Raw genomic sequence first — 19,728 nt, forward strand, 5'->3', positions numbered from 1 at the left:
AATAAATAAAACAGAAAAAGAAGTGGGTGTACAATGTCAGATAATTTGGAGACCTTTCTGGAGAATCCAAAATATTGGTATAGTGAGCCTGGTATAGTGGGTAAGAGCACCCATTCTGAAGACTGGGTTCAGGTCCTGCCACTGTCACTTACCTACCAACTGTGTGAATTTGGGCAAGTCACTTAAGCCCCCGTGCATGTGTAAAACGGGGGCGGTAATCCTAGCACTAATAGTAATAACATTCTTCATAGGACTATTTCTAGGACTGTTTCTAGTAAACTCACATAACACCATGCATCATATAGAGGAAGATCATGGGAAATGCTAGCTGCGATGACGAGCCAAGAGTAAGATAAAGAGGAAACCAAAATGCCGTAAACCCTCCTCACCCTGCCAGGGACGCCCCGAGAATTCTTTTCCAGGGTGGGAATTGTTTTACTCCCTGTTGGCTCTGTGGGGGTGCATAGACCTCTGCTCCCAGAAGGGGGCGCAGTAAATATCGCTTCAATAAGCGAAGGAGCCAGGAGAGGAGTTTCTCAGGGACCAGAGTCCACCTCTTACAATAACCCCAAACCAAAAGAATCCCACAAAAGCAAAAGCTGTATCAGAGGGCAGTAATCTGAGGGACGACTCCAGAATGTGATAGTGGGTGAGGCCAAGCATCTCATTGAAAAGGGTGTGTTCGTGTGTGTGTTTTCTAAAGTTTTATTTTATTTTATTTTATTTTATTTTATTTTATTTTATTTTATTTTTATTTTTATTTTTAGAGAGAGAGAGCACGAGTGGGCGAAGGACAGAGGGAGAGAGAGAGAATCCTAACCAGACTCCATGCTCCACGTGGAGCCTGACATGGGGTTCGGTCACACAACCCTGGGATCGTGACCTGAGCCTAAATCAAGAGTTATTCACTCAACCGACTGAGCCACCCAGGTGCCCCTAAAGGTTTTATTTCCAAGTACGCTCCACACCCAATGTGGGGCTCGAACTCAAAACCCCAAGACTGAGATCAAGAGTCACATGCTCTACCGACTCAGCCAGCCAGATGCCCCCAAAAGATTATGTTTAGAGACAAATGTTTGTTTGCTCAGAAAAAGCAGAGAAGGGGTGGGGGTGGCAAGCCACAACAAATCCTGCCATTAAAGCAAAATTAGTACAGGTCTTAAATTCCAGAGGTTACAAAACAGCCTGGCTGAGGTCATTCATGCCTAATTATTGTGCCTAATAATTACCTTGACTAATTAGAGCAAAGGTTTTGGAGTGTGTTTCTATTCCCAGACATTGAGTCATCAGTGACCCAGAATAAATCATTTCGCTCTATTTGTGTCCTGCATCTTCCACATGGAAGCACCCTCGGCCAACCCCTCAGGGAAATTCCAAAAGCCCCATTAATTAATATTTGGAAAACAATGCAATGTGTATATGTCAGGCCTATAGAAACATGACGTCAATATATTTTGTATGTTGGGTTCATTTATTTAATTATTCAACTACTCTCCAGGGGCACATACTATTTTTTTTTTTCTTCCAACGTTTATTTATTTTTGGGACAGAGAGAGACAGAGCATGAACGGGGGAGGGGCAGAGAGAGAGGGAGACACAGAATCGGAAACAGGCTCCAGGCTCCGAGCCATCAGCCCAGAGCCCGACGCGGGGCTCGAACTCACGGACCGTGAGATCGTGACCTGGCTGAAGTCGGACACTTAACCGACTGCGCCACCCAGGCGCCCCTGGGGGCACATACTATTTATTAAGCTCCTACATGGAGCCAGTCCCTGAGATACGAAGTAGGAATTCAAAGTGAACAAGACAGATGGGCCCCTGTCCTCATGAAGCTTATAGTCGCAGATGGTAAGTAAGTAAAGCAACAGAGAAAATTATTACAAACTGTTAAGTGCTATGAGGAAAACAAACAGATCTCTGCCAAAGGTACTAGTAGGAGAGGTGATCACGGTCGCTTCTTGGAGGAGGTGGTCCGCAAGCTGAGACCTGAAGGAAATAGGCGGCTGAATCTACATGGAAGACCCGACAGGAGGGAAAACACAATGGGCGGGCAAGGGTGGTGAAGCGCTCACGACCAGCATAGACTTTCTGGGTTTGAATCTTGCTCTGCCATTGACTTACGGGAGGATCTTGTGTGAGTTGTTCGCCATTCCTCCACGCCTCAGTTTCTCCATCTGTAGAGGGGGGATAACAACACTTGTCTCGTGGGGCTGTCATGGAGAGTCAGCGAAGGGCTATTTGTGAAGCACTTGAAGCTTTGCCCTGCACAGATCACACATCACCGTGGACGTAAGGGTGTCGATGCAACACATCCCCTCACTCCCCTGGCTGTCCTGCAGCCAGATCGTTTCCTGTTCTCTCCCTGCTTCCACCCTGCAGAACCTGCATCCCTCCTGTCCACGTGGGGGCGCGCTCCGGCTCAGCCTGGAAACGCGGGGAGCTGAAGTTCCAACGTTACACGCATCAGGTGTGGACAGCAGTTGGGGGTTGAGGCCTCAGTCTCTCCGCCCTGCACCCAGCCCCCTGACCTGTAGCCTGCATGGTCCCTCAGGTGACTGCACCAGCCCCGGTTAAGCTGACCGCCAGCGGCACACGGCACAAACCTGCTGGGCTCCTCAAGAGAACCCTCTGCTGGTCCTTCTGCGAGCCCTGTCTCATTTCACGACCTCACAGAGCTTCCTGGAATCACCTCCTGGGGCGGTGATGAGACTCCGTGAGTCTGGAGGGTCAAACATTTTTTTAAGTTTATTTATTTAGAGAGAGAGAACAAGAGCAGGGGAAGGGTGGAAAGAGAGGGAGAGGGAGGGAGAGAGAGAGAGAGAGAGAGAGAGAGAGAGAGAGAGAATCCCATGCAGGCTCCACACTGTCAACGCAGAGCCTGATGTGGGGCTCGAACTCACGAAATGGGAGATTTTGACCTGAGCCGAAATCAAGAGTTGAATGCTTAACCGACTGAGCCACCCAGATGCCCCTCTCGAGAGTCACACTTGTGGAGGCCCTTCACCTGAGGAAGAAGGAATCAGCAATGTGGTCCATCCCTATGATGGAATAGTATTCAGCCATAAAAAGGAAAGAAGGTCTGATACTTGCTACAAGGCAGACTGAGGCTCCAGAACATTACCATAAGTGAGGGAAGCCAGACACAAGAGGTCCACTGGTTCTGTACTTCCGTTTATGTGAAATATTTAGTTATTTTAAATGTTTATTTACTTTTGAGAGAGAGAGAGAATGTAAGCAGGGACGGGGGAGGAGCAGAGAGAGAAGGAGAGACACAGAACTCCAAGTGGGCTCCAGGCTCTGAGCTGTCAGCACAGAGCCCGACGTGGGGCTCGAACTCACCGACTGTGAGATCACGACCTGAGCCGAAGTCAGACGCTTAACCGACTGAGCCACCCAGGCGCCCCTATATGAAATATAAAATATTTCAGGATTCAAACCCAGAAATACATAATACATGGAGTCAGAAAGCAGACTCTTGGTTGTAGGGGATGGGGGAGTTTGGAGAACAGGGAAATGAGGGGTGACTGCTTGGTGGGTTAAGGGTTTCCTTTTGGGGTGATGAAAATACCTTGGTGGGGTGCCTGGGTGGCTCAGTCAGTTGAGCATCCGGCTTCGGCTCAGGTCATGATCTCACAGCTCCTGAGTTCAAGCCCCGCGTCGGGCTCTGTGCTGACAACTTGGAGCCTGGAGCCTGCTTCGGATTCTGTGTCTCCCTCACTCTCTGCCCCTCCCCCGCTCACACTCGGTCTCTCTCTCAAAAATAAACATTTTTTAAAAATTTAAAAAAGAAAAAGAAAAAATAAAATAGTTTGGAAGCAGATGCAGGTGATGGTTGCACAGGAGTGTGAATGCACCAAACATCACTGAGTTGTTCACTTTATTTTTTTAATGTTTATTTATTTTTGAGAGAGAGAGAGAGAGAGAGAGAGCCAGAGCATGAGCGGGGGTGGAGCAGAGAGAGAGGGACACACAGGATCGGAAACAGACTCCAGGCTCTGAGCTGTCAGCACAGAGCCCGACACGGGGCTCGAACTCATGGACCACAAGATCATGGCCTGAGCCGAAGTCCTATGCTTAACCCGCTGAGCCACCCAGGCGCCCCTGAATTGTTCACTTTAAAGCAATTAACCCTGGGGTGCCTGCATGGCTCAGTGAGTTGAGTGAGTGACTCTTGGCTTCGGCTCAGGTCATGATCCCACAGTTTGTGAGTTCCATCCCTGCACTGTGCTGACAGTGTGGAGCCTGCCTGGGATGCTCTCTCCCTCTCTCTGCCCCTCCCCTGCTAGTTTATAGAACTGTCTCCATCAACCTTCTTGACCCTCTGTCCTGCCTCACCATTGGATTCTTCACCGTTGGAGACCTCTGCTGGTCTCCAGCTGACATTACAATGTCATATGTTACAATGTGACATATACGTTACAATGTGACATACACAAATTTGTTCATTGTTGTTTTTTCTCCCTGGAATGTAAGCTTCATGGGGGCAGGAGTTTTGTCTGTTTTATTTACTACCACATCCCCTTGCCTGGCACATAGTAGGTGCTCAGTGAATCCTGATTAGGCGGAGGAACCTAGCAAGATAGGCGTTAGCATCTGCAGTTCACAGACGGGGAAATGCAGGCTCAGTGATTTGCTAAGGTCCCACGATTAGTAAGTGGAAGACAGAATTTGAAGTCGGGCCATCTGGGGCCACGGCCCATGCTGCAGGGAGCTTTCCTTCATCAGCTTCCCATTCCCTGCTGGGATGAGTTAGAAGTCAGAAAATTAAAGACGTACAGGCCATGACTCATGTCTCAGGCAAGGAAGAGGGAAATCATGACCCAGAGCTGAGTCATCGTTTCTGCTTCCCTGTGTGCTGACTCTTTCATACTCTGGTTCTTGGCCTCGCTGGGCTCTTCCCTGGGGTGAAGCCAGGGGCTCAACATAGTCCAAGGCTCCTTTCTCATCTTGACTCTGCCCTCTTGGCTGGGACAGTCTGATCCAGGCAAAACCACACATTCGGTCCAGGCCAGCAGGGCCCAGAGAGACACGTAGATCCTGGAAGCAAGAATCCGAGGCCCCTGTAAGGTCTGAACGCTGGCAGCGGTAAAACCTCAGACAGCAGTCCAGCTTTTAGGTTTTCTTGGATGGATGGTGCTGGGAGTAACTTATTTAAAAACGCTAATTAAGGGGCGCCTGGGTGGCTCAGTCGGTTAAGCCTCCGACTTCAGCTCAGGTCACGATCTCACGGTCCGTGAGTTCGAGCCCCGCGTCGGGCTCTGGCCTGATGGCTCAAAGCCTGGAGCCTGCTTCCAGTTCTGTGTCTCCCTCTCTCTCTCTGCCCCTCCCCCGTTCATGCTCTGTCTCTCTCTGTCTCAAAAATTAAAATTAAAATTAAAATTAAAAAAACGCTAATTAAATCTAAAAAAACAAAAAACCCTGGGGTGCCTGGGTGGCTCAGTCGCCTAAGCATCCGACTTCGGCTCAGGTCATGATCTTAAGGTTTGTGGGTTGGAGCCCCGCATCGGGCTCTGTGCTGACAGCTCAGAGCCTGGAGCCTGCTTCGGATTCTGTGTCTCCCTCGGTCTCTGTTCCTTCCTTGCTCAGTCTCTCTCCCTCAAAAATAAATAAACATTTAAAAAAATGTTTTAAACTTATTTAGCAAAACATGGAAATAAAAATAAGTATAGTAAAAAAAAAAACCCACTAATTAAGTCACTTTTTAAAAAAGAACACAGCCTTAACATCAGAAAGAGATGGCTGTGAAACCCAGCTCTGCTGCTTATTAGCTGTGTGCCCTTGGCATGCTACGTGACCATTCTGTTCTCCAATTTCCTCAGCTGAAAAATGAGGAAATATTGTCTGCTTCCCAGGTTTGGCAAGAGGACAGAACAGGACCTTTCTTTCTTTTTTTTTTTTTTTCATTAAAAAAATGTTTATGTATTTTTGTTTTTTTTAAAGAGAAGGGGGGGGGGCAGGGGCGGGGAACAGAGGATCCAAAGAAAGTGGGCTCCACGCTGACAGCAGTGAGGCTGACGTGGGGCTCGAAATCACGAACCACGAGATCAGGACCTTAGCCAAAGTCAGAGACTCAACCGAGTGAGCCACCCGGGTGCCCCTCTTTGTTTTTTTTTTTTTAACTTTATTTATTTTGAGAGGTAGGGGAGGGGCAGAGGGAGGGAGAGAAATAATCCCAAGCAGGCTCTGCACCATCAGCACAGAGCCCGCTGTGGGGCTCAATCTCATGAACCATGAGACCATGACCTGAGCTGAAATCAAGCTTAACCAACTGAGCCACCCAGGCTCTGCTACAACAGGACATTTGGAGTGAGGGCCATTTGGCCAGTTTGTTCAGCCTAAAGAAGGAGGAAAATGTGACTTAAGGGCATAAAGACCATGGACTGCTGAGGCCTGAGGCCCAAGGCAGATTTGGGGGGCGGGGGGGGGGCAGTTGGAGGTAACGGGATTCTGGGCGTGGGCCCGTCTGGCCAGTGAGTCAAAGCTTGAGGCTGGACAAGTGGTTTAATCTCTGGCAGTTTTCCTTTCTCCATCCCCACAAGAGTGGGGGTTGGGCCGTGCTAGACCCTGCCCTGTCCCTCACAGAATGACAGTATTCCACAAAAGGAAGCTTGTGAAGGGACATCACGGTGGGGGATCTGAGGGCAGGGGGTTAAAACTATTACTGTGGTCATGCACAAACCTATTTTTGTGAAAGACTCTAACGATTCAAATCGATGTACAGCAAAGTACGAAGTTCCTTGCCATCAGCTTCTGCCATCAACAGTTTGGAGCACATCCTTACAGCCTCTTTGCTCTGCATTTATGTGGATCTGTGCACAGGGCTATCAGCTCACGCCAACTGGGCACTGACTACATGTTAGGCACTGCTGAAAGCAATTTACGTAGATGAACTGATTTAATCTACACGACCATATGCCACGAATTCCATAATCTCTCTTTTACACAGGAGGAAATGCCAACCCCCAGAGGGGTGAGGTAACCTCCCCAAAGCCACATGGCTTCAGAGACGAGGGGCTGGGATTCGAACCCAGATAGCCCGGCCCCAGATCCTATACACATGACCATTGCATTCTACTCTCTCATTTTAGAAATTTTTTAAAGTTTTTTTTTTTTTAAGTTTATATATTTTGAAAGAGAAACAGCACAAGTGGGGGAAGAGCAGAGAGAAAGAGGGAAAGAGAGACTCCCAAGCAGACTCCGAGCTGCCTGTGAACTCACTGCTCAAACTCATGAAACCCTGAGGTCATGACCTGAGTCGAAACCATGAGTCAGACACTTAACTGATGGAGCCACCCAGACCATCTCTTAAATATTTTCTTTTCCACAAATGGGATCATACCTCCTGCATTGTTTGCATGTTGCTGTTTGCACTTGATACATTGTACTTACTTACTTGCTTGCTTGCTTATTTATTTATTTACTTCAGAGGATGGGGAGGGGAGGGGCAGGGACAGAAAGGGACAGATGACCTGAAGCGGGCTTTGCATGGACAGCAGAGAGCCTGATGCAGGGCTCGAACCCACGAACTGTAAGATCATGACCTGAGCCGAAGGCAGACACTTAACTGACTGAGCCACCCAGGCGCCCCCGCACTTGATACATTTTAGAAAGCATCCCATGTCAGTTCATACTGGGCCTACCTCCCTCACTCCGAGGGCGGCACAGAGCACAAAGATGCTGTAATGTGTCCATTTCTTGTGGATGGACCATTAAGGTGTTTCCACTCTTTTCATTTTAACAAACAATCCTTTGGCCATCATCATTTATATACCTGTCTCTGGGCACTCACAGCGATTTCCAGACATTTCTAGAAGTGAGGACTTAAACCTTCAGAATGTGTTGTTAGATTGTCCCCCAAGGGTACCCCAGTTGACACCCCACTGTCACTGTATGAGCACCCCGTTCCTGTACTCTTTTTTTATTTTTTTTATTTTTTTAATGTTTATTTATTTTTGAGACAGAGACAGAGCATGAACAGGGGAGGGTCAGAGAGAGAGGGAGACACAGAATCCAAAACAGGCTCCAGGCTCCGAGGGGTCAGCACAGAGCCTGATGCAGGGCTCGAACCCACGGACCACGAGATCATGACCTGAGCCGAAGTCGGATGCTTAACCGACTGAGCCACCCAGGCACCCCCTGTTCCTGTACTCTTACCAACGCTAGCTGGGTACAGCTTTCACTTATCACCCCTGGATGGGAGAGGTGGCAATGTTATTTCTTGTTTGATGTTTTACTTTGCATTTCCCAGATTACCAGTGAGCTCAGGCATCTTTTCAAGTGTTCATAAGGACCATTTCCGCATCATCTTCTGTGAGTGGAATCTTCTATGAGAGTCTGTGGATATTTAACGTGTCTTTCTCAGAGCATCCTAATCCCATCCGGTAGTGGCCACTTGTGTTCTGTGTTATCAGTCTCCTGTGAAGTCAGATTCACAGCCTTTGACCTAAAGGAAGCCAACAGGTGGACTCCTCCGGGCCATGCTGATTGGTTGAGGACAGGGCTCATGACCCATGAAGGGTCAGCCAGAGAAAACAAGTCCCCATTCCTTGATGTCTTTTCAAGCTATTGGACAGAGAAACTCTGCCTTCCTCTACATTTGATTCAGTGAAGTGGCCATGTAACACCCAGAGGAGCCAGGAAATGAAGCACCACAGAGAAGGCAAAGCTGACGAATGCAGAGATTCTGAGTCCGGATGGTATTATCTGAGCTGCTGGGTCCAGCCTCGTCCAGAGACAAACTACGCTTGAATTCCCTCGTGGTGTATAAATGAATACATTCTCTGTTTCAATTATCCTTATTTTTTGTTGTTGTTTTAATTATCATTATTTTTAAAGAGGTTAGGACGACATGGTTGGGTCTTTCTTTCTTTCTTTCTTTCTTTCTTTCTTTCTTTCTTTCTTTCTTTCTTTTTCTTTCTTTCTTTTTTCATTTCCCATCTTGCAATGCATCCTAATGGATCTTCATGCCCAGAAGGAAGAAAACAGATTCACATTCAGCCAAACTGGGCTCTCCAGCCTGAAGGCTCACAGATGCGCTTCTAGGCCTGCCCAGGAAAAGTTAAGTGCAATTTTTTTTTTTTTTTTTTTTTTAATGCTACACCAAATGGAAGGAAGAAGCCCCACTGTTTTGGAGGGAGGTAAGGTGGGCATAGAAAAGAGAATGCTTGCCTTGGCAGATGCTTAGAGGCTTATTAAGCACGGCAACAACAACAAAAAAGGAGCCTTTGTGATCGGAGCAAACGACAAGGGCGGCAGGCACGAACAGACGTTCTCTTTACTTTTTGTTTGACTCAGGTTTTCTGGCATGGGGGTGGGCCATCCGCGGGCTGGAGCCTCTCCTTTCTGGAAAGAACCAGAGCTCTCACCAAAGACAGGGGCGCCTCTTCCACATTCTGTGAACAATTGTGTTTGGGTTCTGATTTTTCTTCTCCAAATATAAATGACTGCTCTTGAGATCAGTCAGAGGTCCCCAGGCTGGGAGATGGGAGCCTGCCGACTTGCTGAGAACACTGCTGGTGGTTCAGCAAGTAGCAAGAGCTGGGAAAGGGCGGAAGTAGAGCGGAAAGAGCCGGGGATTCCCGATTTCAACCCCTGACGTGTTAGCCGCTCCAGTGCCCCCCAACTTATTGCCACTGGGACGCTGTGTACTTTGCTCCCAGGTGCCGTGGCTCAGTTCAGAAGGCGCATCAGCCACGAGGACTTGCGTCTGCTCCTCCTTATCCAGGGCTTCTGCTAGAAGACGCCTGAAGGCTCCCTCACTCCCACGTTCGGTGGTCGAAGCTGCATGTAGGCTGGTCCTCAGTTTCACTCCACATGGGTCTCTCTGCGTGGTTGGTTTGGGTCTTCAAACAGCGTCATGGCTGGGTTGCAGGGCCAAACATGCCGAGAGAGAGAGAGAGAGAGAGAGAGAGAGGAGAGAGAGAGAGAGAGTGAAACAGCTGGAAGTTGTATCATGTTCATGACCTAGTGTTGGAAGTTAACTAACATCACTTCCCCCGTATTGTATTAATTGAAGCAGTTACAAGCTTCTGCCTCAGGTCAGATGGAGAGGAAATAGATTCTGCTTCTTGCCAGGGAGCCAGAAGGTTCTGGAAAGGCACATGGGACCGGAGATATTGCTGTGACCATTTTTGGAAATTATAGTCTGCCACGCTGACTGCACGAGATACCAGGCAAGTTGATTTATCTCAATGGCCTCAGTTTCCTCATCAGTAAAATGGGGATAATAATGGTATCTACTGTGTAGAGAAAGAGTCACGCAAAATAATGTATTTATAGTACTTAGCACTGTGCCTGTGATATAGCAAGTGGTCAGTGAAAATTAGAATTTATTGGTGGACACCTGGGTGGTTCAGTTGGTTAAGTGTCCAACTTCAGCTCAGGTCACGACCTTGCGGTTTGTGAATCGGAGCCCTGCGTCAGGCTCCATGCTGACAGCTCAGAGCCTGGAGCTGCTTTGGATTCTCTGTCTCCCTGTCTCTCTGCCCCTCCCCTGCTTGTGCTCTCTCTCTCTCTCTCTCTGTCTCTGTCTCTCTCTCCCCCTGAAAAATGAATAAATTTTTAAAAATTTAAAAATTAGGGGCGCCTGGGTGGCTCAGTCGGTTAAGCGTCCAACTTCAGCTCAGGTCACGATCTTGCGGTCCGTGAGTTTGAGCCCCGCGTCGGGCTCTGGGCTGATGGCTCAGAGCCTGGAGCCTGCTTCCGATTCTGTGTCTCCTTCTCTCTCTGTCCCTCCCCCATTCATGCTCTGTCTCTGTCTCAAAAATAAATAAACGTTAAAAAAACTTTTTTTTAAATTAAAAATTAAAAAATTAAAAAAAGAATAAAATCTTAAAAAAAAAATAATGTAGAGGCTATCGTTAAAACAATAAAAAGAACACCACGAAAGAGCGTGAGTCACTAAGAGCAAAGCTCTCGCCGTCACCAATCCCGCTGTAACGTGACAAACACCATTAACAGTTTGATATACATCCTTCTATATATTTCTATAAATTCTAATAAATTTCTATTTATTTCTATAAACTTGTTCGATGAGTTGTGCCCAATGTGTGTTCTACAAAAATGAACGTGCACACAACGTGTGTCTTTCCACAGCGAGATAATGCCGTGTGTGCTATTTCACTACACGTTAGCATGTCTGGGAGATCAGGGACACCGTGTCGCATCACTCCAGAGGGCATCTGGGCGGAGAACGCCATGCGAGATGTGAATGGGTCGGAGAGGAGGCATCACAGGCCACACCCACACCAGGAAGATTCAGCACTGTGGACAGGGGCAGGCTCCCTCCTCCACTCTCCCTCCCGGAAGTAGGTTTATGGCAGACACAGATGACTGAGATGTAGACGTTACTCTCAGGTACTCTTGAACAATAACTTAATTATACATGTAGGGGCGCCCGGGCGTCTCAGTTGGTTAAGTGTCCGAATCTTGATTTCAGCTCAGGCCACGATCTCACGGTTCATGAGATCAAGCCCCATGTCAGGCTCCGCACTGAAAGCACGGAGCCTGCTTGGGATTCTCTCTCTCCCTCTCTTTCTGTCCCTCCCCAGCTTGTGCTTTCTCTTTCTCTCTCTCAAAAATAAAAATAAGCTTAAAAAAAAAAACAATGATGGGGCGCCTGGGTGGTGCAGTCGGTTAAGCGTCCGACTTCAGCCAGGTCACGATCTCGCGGTCCGTGAGTCCGAGCCCCGCGTCAGGCTCTGGGCTGATGGCTCAGAGCCTGGAGCCTGTTTCCGATTCTGTGTCTCCCTCTCTCTCTGCCCCTCCCCCGTTCATGCTCTGTCTCTCTCTGTCCCAAAAATAAATAAACGTTGAAAAAAAAAATTAAAAAAAAAAACAAAAAAACAATGATATAGGGGCGCCTGGGTGGCTCAGTCGGTTGGGCGTCTGACTACAGCTCAGGTCATGATCTCGAAGAGCGTGGGTTTGAGCCCTGCATCGGGCTCCGTGCTGACAGCTCAGAGCCTGGAGCCTGCTTCGGATGCTGTGTCTACTCTCTCTGTTCCTCCCCTGCTCATGCTCTCTCTCTCTCTCTCTCTCAAAAATAAAGATTAAAAAACATTTTTAAATTAAAAAATAATATATATGGATTACACCCTTACTCGAGAAAAGAAAACAATGCCCATAAAGAGAATCATTAACATTTCTTGAGTGCACTGGGCTAAGCACTCTGATGCGTTGCCTCAGCGAATCCTCATACCCACACTATGGTGGAAATGGCGATCTGATTTTATGGACGAAGAAACAGAAGCTCTGAAAGGTGAATTAACAGGAGTGAAAGGTTGTGACCTTACAGGTACACACCATACTGCCTTCCAGGAAAATCTTGAGACACGGTATCTGGGAGGTCAGTGCCTGTGGCCAGGGACAACTGGCCTCAGAGGTTAAAGCACATCCTCCCAACAGATTCGCCTGTTGTCTGACTGTTTATTCATGCTGAAGCAAGACTCTGCTGAAACCCACTCATCTTTTACTTTTTTTAGCACTGGGACAATGAACACGTGTCTCGTGGCCCAACGTGGCTGTAACACCCTCGAGGGCCACAACCACATCTTACATCGGCGTTTGTGTGTGGAGGCGTCCAGAGCAGGACGCACTTGTTCAGGGTGTCCGGCCTGTTTGCTCGCGGACATCCCAGGATGACCTCTGCTGGCCTCCTCTCGCCCCCTGCTGTCTGCTTTCCGTATTGCAGCCAGCGTCATTTTTTTTTTTTTTTTTAACTTTTTTTTTTTCTTTTATTTTTTAAGAGACAGAGTGACAGAGCATGAGCAGGGGAGCAGCAGAGAGAGAAGGAGACACAGAATCTCCGAAGTAGGCTCCAGGCTCTGAGCTGTCAGCACAGAGCCTGAGAGCCCGATGCGGGGCTCGAACCCCAGGAACCGTGGGATCATAACCTGAGCCAAAGTCACACGTTGAACCGACTGAGCCACCCAGGTGCCCCAGCATCATCTGTCTTAAGCAAATGCTTATCTGACCCTCCTCAGGCCACCTGCCAGACTTGGGGGGGGCACTCAGAGCATCCTGCCCCTTCCCCCTGCTTGGTGTTCAGGCCCCCCTCGTGCATTGAGCCTGCCGACCACTCCAGATCTCTGTTCTGCTCCCACTTGAGAGTGTGGGGATGCCAGGCTGCTGAGGGCTCCCGTGCCCCACAACGGTCAGCGTCGTCCAGCTAGCCTGTCTCCTGATGCGGAGGCTTTCTCTGCAGCTCCTGGCAGGTCTCCCAGCTAATCTCACCTGGCACCTCTTGTCATCTTTCCCGTGCCCGTCCATAGCAGTAGGACATTGCTCTGCTGGTGCCCTCCCAGAGCTACACGCCATTCTCCAGGAGGCCCTGAAACACCCTTGCTGGGTCAGTTCCCTGGGTGAACTGGGAGAGCCCCAGGACTCTGATGACCACAGCCTCCCCTGTGCTCCTTCCTTTCTTCTCCACCTTGTAGAAGTGTCTCCTAACCTGCCTCTACAGACACGCCAAATCTTCGGAGGCCTCAGATCCCAAGGTACAAAGAAGCAAAGGCCAGACCTCTCCCTACCCGAGCAAGAAAACAAGAAGTGGGACGGGGGCGCCTGGGTGGCTCATACGCTTAAGCGTCCGACTTCAGCTCTGGTCATGACCTCGCGGTCTGTGAGTTCGAGCCCGCGTCGGGCTCTGTGCTGACAGCTCAGAGCCTGGAGCCTGCTTCGGATTCTGGGTCTCCCTCTCTCTCTGCCCCTCCTCTGCTCATGCTCTGTCTCTCTTTCTCTCTCTCAAAAAAGAAAAAAAAAAAAAAAAAAAAAAAAAAAAGAAAAAAAGAAGTGAGACAGAATTGGAGCCATATGTGCTATCTTAGTCCGTTCGTGCTACTATGACAAAAATACCGCAGCCTGGGGGGCTTATACGCATTTACTTGTTGCGGTTCTGGAGGCTGGGGAGTCCAGGATCAAGGCGCTGGCACATCCAGTGTCTGGAGAGGGGCCTTACTGGTCCCCAGACGGTGTTTTCCCTCTGTGTCCGCACCTGGTGGAGAGACAGCTCTCAGGGTCCCCTTTATGAGAACACTAATCCCAGTCATGGGGTCTCTACCCTTCGTGACCAATCACCTCCCAAAGGCCCACCTCCTAACACCATCACATTATGAGGCAAGATTTCAGCTTATGAATTTGGGGAGGACACAAACATTGTCTTCTTTCTCACACTGAGTTGTGAAATCCTGTGTGTTTCTTATACCATCAGCACATCTCACTTTAGGGGACTCCCCACATTTCAAGGGCTAGGTTGATTCTTGGCTCCCATATGGGGTAAGCACAGCTCTAAAAGACTGATTTTCAATGAGAAGTGGCTGCCCCTCCCAGGGAACATTTGGGAAATTTGAGGAGCCCTTTTTGGTTCCATAGTTATTGGGGCACCACCAGTATTCAGCAGGCACCCGCTGGGGATGGGAAATGTCTTGCAATGCATCAGACAGTGCCACAAAATGAAGACTTGTTCTGGGTCCCCTATGTGACTTCTGAACACCCCACTGACCCTTCATGAAGGTGGTAAAAAAAAAAAAAAAAAAAAAACCTCAAAAAAATCCTATAAGCTTTGAACCTACTTCTGTTGTATGCATAATCACAAAGAATCTTTTGTACTGTTTCTTTCTTTTTTTTAATGTTTATCTATTTTTGAGAGAGAGCAAGGTAGGTGCAGAGAGGGGGTGGGGACAGAGATCCAAAGCAGGCTCCTCACTCACAGCAGAGAACCCAATGCAGGGGATGAGCTCATGAACCATGAGATCATGACCAGAGTCGAAGTCGGACGCTCAACGGACTGAGCCACCCAGGTGCCCCTGTACTGTTTCATTATATCGGGAATTTTCCAGAAAGTTAAATCCTGGAAGGATCATGTTATGTTTTGTTTTTTGGGGGGGAATTTTACCAAGAGTCGTCCACCATTTTGGAAACTCATATCCCCAAACATGAGATATAGAAATATATAATAACATTAAAAAATATATTATATTGTATATGTATATATATTTTCTCAAATGTGATATTTGAGTGGCTACAAGACACATCCCTATCACTTGGAGCATCTGACTGCTTCTCTTAAGTCTTTCAGAACAGTTGTGGCTAAGCATTTACTTATACAGGCACCTGGCTCGCTCAGTTAGAAGAGCATGTGACTCTGGATCTTAGTGTCATGTGTTTGAGACCCACATTGAGTATAGAGATTATTAAAATAAATAGATAGATAAACTCTAAGTGTTTACTTAAAAAAAAATACATGTTCTTGGGGCACCTGGGTGTCTCAGTTGGTTAAGTGTCCGACTTCAGCTCAGGTCATGATCTCACATTCATGGGTTCAAGCCCCACATCGGGCTCTGTGCTGACAGCATGGAGCCTGGAGCCTGCTTCAGATTCTGGGTCTCCCTCTCTCTCTGCCCCTCCCCTGCTCATGTTCTGTCGGTCTCTGTCTTTCTCTCAAAAAAAAATTAAAAATGCATGTTCTTGAGGCACCTGGGTGGCTCAGTCAGTTAAGCATCCAGCTCTTGATTTTGGCTCAGGTCATGATTTCATGGTTCATGGAATCGAGCCCCTTGTCAGCTCGGTTCAGCATGGAGGCTGCTTGGGATTCTCTGTCTCCCCTTGTCTTTCCCCTTCCCCTGCTCACATTTTCACGTGCGTGCTCTCTCTCTCAAAATAAATATATAAACATTAAAAAAAACTCATCTCTTTAAAAAATGCATGTTCTTTTTATTATAAATGGCTTGCTTTCTTATTTTTTTAAATGGCTTTCTTTTAATTTTTCTTTTTTAATTTTTTTTAAAGTTTATATTTTTGAGTCAGAGAGTGAGCAGAGGAGGGGCAGAGAGAGGGGGAGACACAGAAATCAAAGCAGGCTCCAGGCTCTGGGATCGAACCCATGAGCTGTGAGATCATGACCTGAGCTGAAGTCGGATGCTTAACCGACTGAGCCACCCAGATGGCCCTAAGTTTTTCCTTTTTAGAATGTAGTTGGGGCCTTATAATGTTTTTGTAAATTATGTGTGGAGAAAGTCTCCATTATTCACAGATTTTCTTTCAGTAAAGTGAGGTTACAAAATGTTGTGTTAAAAGAGAACTGTGGATCTGATGGGCTGTCCCCATGACCCAGGCTCTGACCCAGCCCAGCTCTCTGACTGGCCTCGAGGAACACGACTCTTAACTGTCTTTCACCACCTGGGTTTCTAGGGTGTCGACTGATGGGACACTTTGATTGTGTGTTCCAAACCCTGAATGATCTGGGAACAGTAGTCAGACCAGATCAGGAGGGACCTCGAATGCCATCCTGAGGGCTTTGAACTGAATCCTGAAGGCAGCATGAAGCCATTGAAAGGTTGCTATTTTTTTTCTTTGTCTTGTTTGTTTATTTCAAAAACCCCACGCCCAAAGTAATCCTTCAGTTTTTCCCCACTTTTTTAAATGTACTTTTTATTTTTGTAGGTAATCTCTACACTCAATATGGGGCTCAAACTCAGGACCCTGAAATCAAGAGTCGCAGGCTCCACCAACTGAGCCTGCATTCCTCACCATTTTTTTTAAAAAGTTTATTTATTTTGAGGGGCGGGAGGGGCAGAAAGAGAGGGAGACCGTGTGAGCACGGAACCCAACATGGGGCTCTATCCCAGGAACCGTGAGATCATGACCTGAGTGGAAGCCGAGAGTTGGACGCTCAACCAACTGAGCCACCCGGGCGCCCCTCCTCCCCATTTTCAATAAAGCCTTTATTTAGAAATAATTTTAGACTCACAAAAGGTTGCAAAAAAATAGTACAGAGATTTCCCGAATACCTTCCACCCAGTTTCCCCTAGTGATAACATCTCACATAAATAAATGTTGTCTGTTATCAAAACCAGGAAATGAACACCTGCTATAATGCTCTTCAGCGAACTGCAAACCGCGTCCACTTTCCAGCTTTTGCACACATTCTGTGTGTGTGCTCCGTTCTATGGAATTCTATCACGCGTGCACAGATTCGTGTAACCACCACCACAATCAGGGTTCAGCACTGCTTCTCCCCTACAAAATGCGTGTCTCTGTCTCTTTAAAATATTTCATTTAGGGGCGCCTGGGTGGCGCAGTCGGTTGAGCGTCCGACTTCTGCCAGGTCACGATCTCGCGGTCCGTGAGTTCGAGCCCCGCGTCGGGCTCTGGGCTGATGGCTCAGAGCCTGGAGCCTGTTTCCGATTCTGTGCCTCCCTCTCTCTGCCCCTCCCCCGTTCATGCTCTGTCTCTCTCTGTCCCAAAAATAAATAAACGTTGAAAAAAAAAAAATTTAAAAAAAAATATTTCATTTATTTATTTATTTATTTATTTATTTATTTAAAAATTTTTTTAAGAATTTTTTTTTAATTTCTTTTTGTTAAGTTTATTTATTTTTGACAGAGACAGTGTGAGAGCATGAGCTGGGGAAGGGCAGAGAGAGAGGGAGACAGAATCCGAAGCAGGCTCCAGGCTCTGGAGCTGTCAGCATAGAGCCCAACACGGGGCTCAAACCCATGAACCATTAGATCATGACCTGAGCTGAAGTTGGACACTTAACCCACCGAGCCACCCAGGCACCCCCAGATTTATTTTTTAAAGGGTTAGGAGTGTTGCTTTCACATTTTGTGAAACTAAAGCTCCATTTGCTACTGAGCAACAATAACCGTGTTGCATCCACGTCCCTTATCCTCATCAGAGGACTTCAAAGTAGAAAGGGAATTATGCGGGACCTCGAGATACATCCCTTGCTGCTGCTGTATCTTTTTTAAAAGGAATCATAAGAATAATTTGTGAAATAATTTTGATTAATGATTCAGTAAAGTGAATCTCAGTCTTGACTGCACACAAGGAACACGACACTGAACAGATTTTGTTTTCTTAAGTAACCTTTACATCCATTGTGGGGCTCGAACCTACAACCCCAAGATCGAGAGTCGCACACTCTTCTGACTGAACCAGGCAGGCACCCCAGAGACATTTATCTAACAGGTTCACCTAGACGCTGTAATACAGGGAGGGGAACCACCAGGTACATAGGTAGACAAGCAACCAATAGGTTGGGACAACTGGATATCCGTATGCAAAAGAATGAAGGAGCATCCCTATTTCACACCATATACAAAAGATCGATTCAAAGACTCATTGACCTGGAGGTGCCTGGGTGGCTCAGTCTGTTGAGCGTCTGACTCTTGATTTCAGCTCAAGTAATGATCTCACGGTCGGGAGATCGAGCCCTGTGTCAGGCTCCGCGCTGAGACTACAGCTTGCTCTGAATTCTCTCTCTCCTTCTCACTGTGCCCCTTCCCTGCTTGTGGTCTCTCTCTCAAAATAAATAAATAAACATTAAAAAAAAAAAAAAAGAATCAATGACCTTACCTGGATCACTGTTCTTCCTTCCACACAGCAATATTCCTTAGTACCCACTTCTTTATCAAAAACAAGAAAGAAACTTAGATGACAAGGCGTTTTGGCATTTGAAAAGTAACCCTAAGAACTGTATTATGCAAAGCGAGATTACTCAAGGCTTCCTGGCATTGAGTTCCATGAACTTGTCTTTCTGAACTTTAGATTCTGACAAGATGAGGAGGAGGGGCCGGGTGTGGAGAGAGGAGGGAGAGCACGGAGGAGTTTCCAGGATTCAAATGTGCATCGCTGCTGCAAAATCGCATGTTGGGGCAGGAAAGCCAGCTCCCGGAGGCTCTGGGAGCAGGAGCTGCACAAACACCAGAAGAGGCATTTCTCAGCAACGTGCGTTACAATGTAACTAGTTGGTTCTCTGCATTTTCCTCCTCTCCAATGAGAAGTAGTCGTATTAACGCTGCTAAGAATTATTGAATTCAAAGGTATGTTTTTGTAGACAGGAGGAAAGAACAAATCAGAAGGATGGGATTAATCATTTATCTGATCACCTAGTTCGCGTGCTATGAGCTTTACATACCCTGGGTTTTTTCCCTGGGTCTCCCCGCCTTCTTCTTTCCTGAATTCACACTAAAGTCAGCCTGTTGCTCACTGCCTGAGGGGGGTTGGGGGTGGGGCATAGCAGGGGGTAAAGTAGAAGAAATCCTCAGAGCTTTTGTTTTCCAAAGTCAGTTATGGGGACTAAGATGCACCTGTTGTGAAACTGCAGAATGGCTTCATTTGTTTGCTAGAGTTTGTGTAGAAAAAAGAAAGCTGTGTAACCCTAGTGGCCAAATGGCTCCTTGGAGAAACGGCTGATTTTAGGTCTGGAGCAGTAAGCATGCCTGGGGAGCACGGCGACAGGAGCCATGGCAAACGGTGCCAAGTTCAAGAGTCTCCCATGGGGTGCCTGGGTGGCTCAGTCGGTTGAGCGTCCGACTTCGGCTCAGGTCATGATCTCACAGTTCTTGGGTTCGAGCCCTGCGTCGGGCTCTGTGCAGACAGCTCAGAGCCTGGAGCCTGCTTCGGAGTCTGTGTCTCCCTCTCTCTGCTCCTCCCCTGCTCATGCTCTGTCTCTCTTTCTCTCAAAAACAAATAAACCAAAAAAAAAAAAAAAAAAAGTCTCCCATAGGCCAATGAGGGAATGATGTGAGTATCCGATAGGAGAACTGAAACAGGGTGAAAGATAGCAAGTATATTTAAATCTATAAACTCAGGGGCACCTGGGTGGCTCTGTCAGTTGAGCATCCGACTTCGGCTCAGGTCATGATCTCGCGGTCTGTGAGTTGGAGCCCTGCATCAGGCTCTGTGCTGACAGCTCAGAGCCTGGAGCCTGCTTCAGATTCTGGG

At 47.6% G+C, this 19,728-nt stretch overlaps 2 long non-coding RNA genes across 5 annotated transcripts in view; one reads left to right on the forward strand and one right to left on the reverse strand.

Annotated features, from left to right (window-relative positions):
• LOC121019541 (uncharacterized) overlaps nucleotides 1-8,798 on the forward strand; it is a 31,291-nt gene extending 22,493 nt beyond the window's left edge. For 2 of the 4 annotated variants that reach the window (XR_005785652.1, XR_005785649.1), the window contains 2 exons: nucleotides 2,380-2,713; nucleotides 8,249-8,798. This is a non-coding gene — a long non-coding RNA (uncharacterized LOC121019541). The remainder of the gene's footprint in view (nucleotides 1-2,379; nucleotides 2,714-8,248) is intronic. The other 2 variants (XR_005785650.1, XR_005785651.1) reach the window with 2 other exon arrangements.
• LOC121019543 (uncharacterized) lies at nucleotides 1,738-19,265 on the reverse strand. Its single transcript, XR_005785655.1, has 4 exons — nucleotides 18,358-19,265; nucleotides 2,604-2,719; nucleotides 2,122-2,262; nucleotides 1,738-1,986 (listed from the first exon to the last, which is right to left on the reverse strand). It is a non-coding gene; the product is annotated as an uncharacterized LOC121019543 (long non-coding RNA).
• Nucleotides 19,266-19,728: the final 463 nt, after the last annotated feature.

Source organism: Herpailurus yagouaroundi, unplaced genomic scaffold (genome assembly GCF_014898765.1).
Source record: "Herpailurus yagouaroundi ecotype Mexico unplaced genomic scaffold, PumYag 222, whole genome shotgun sequence".
In the NCBI taxonomy this organism is placed as follows: Eukaryota; Metazoa; Chordata; class Mammalia; order Carnivora; family Felidae; genus Herpailurus; species Herpailurus yagouaroundi.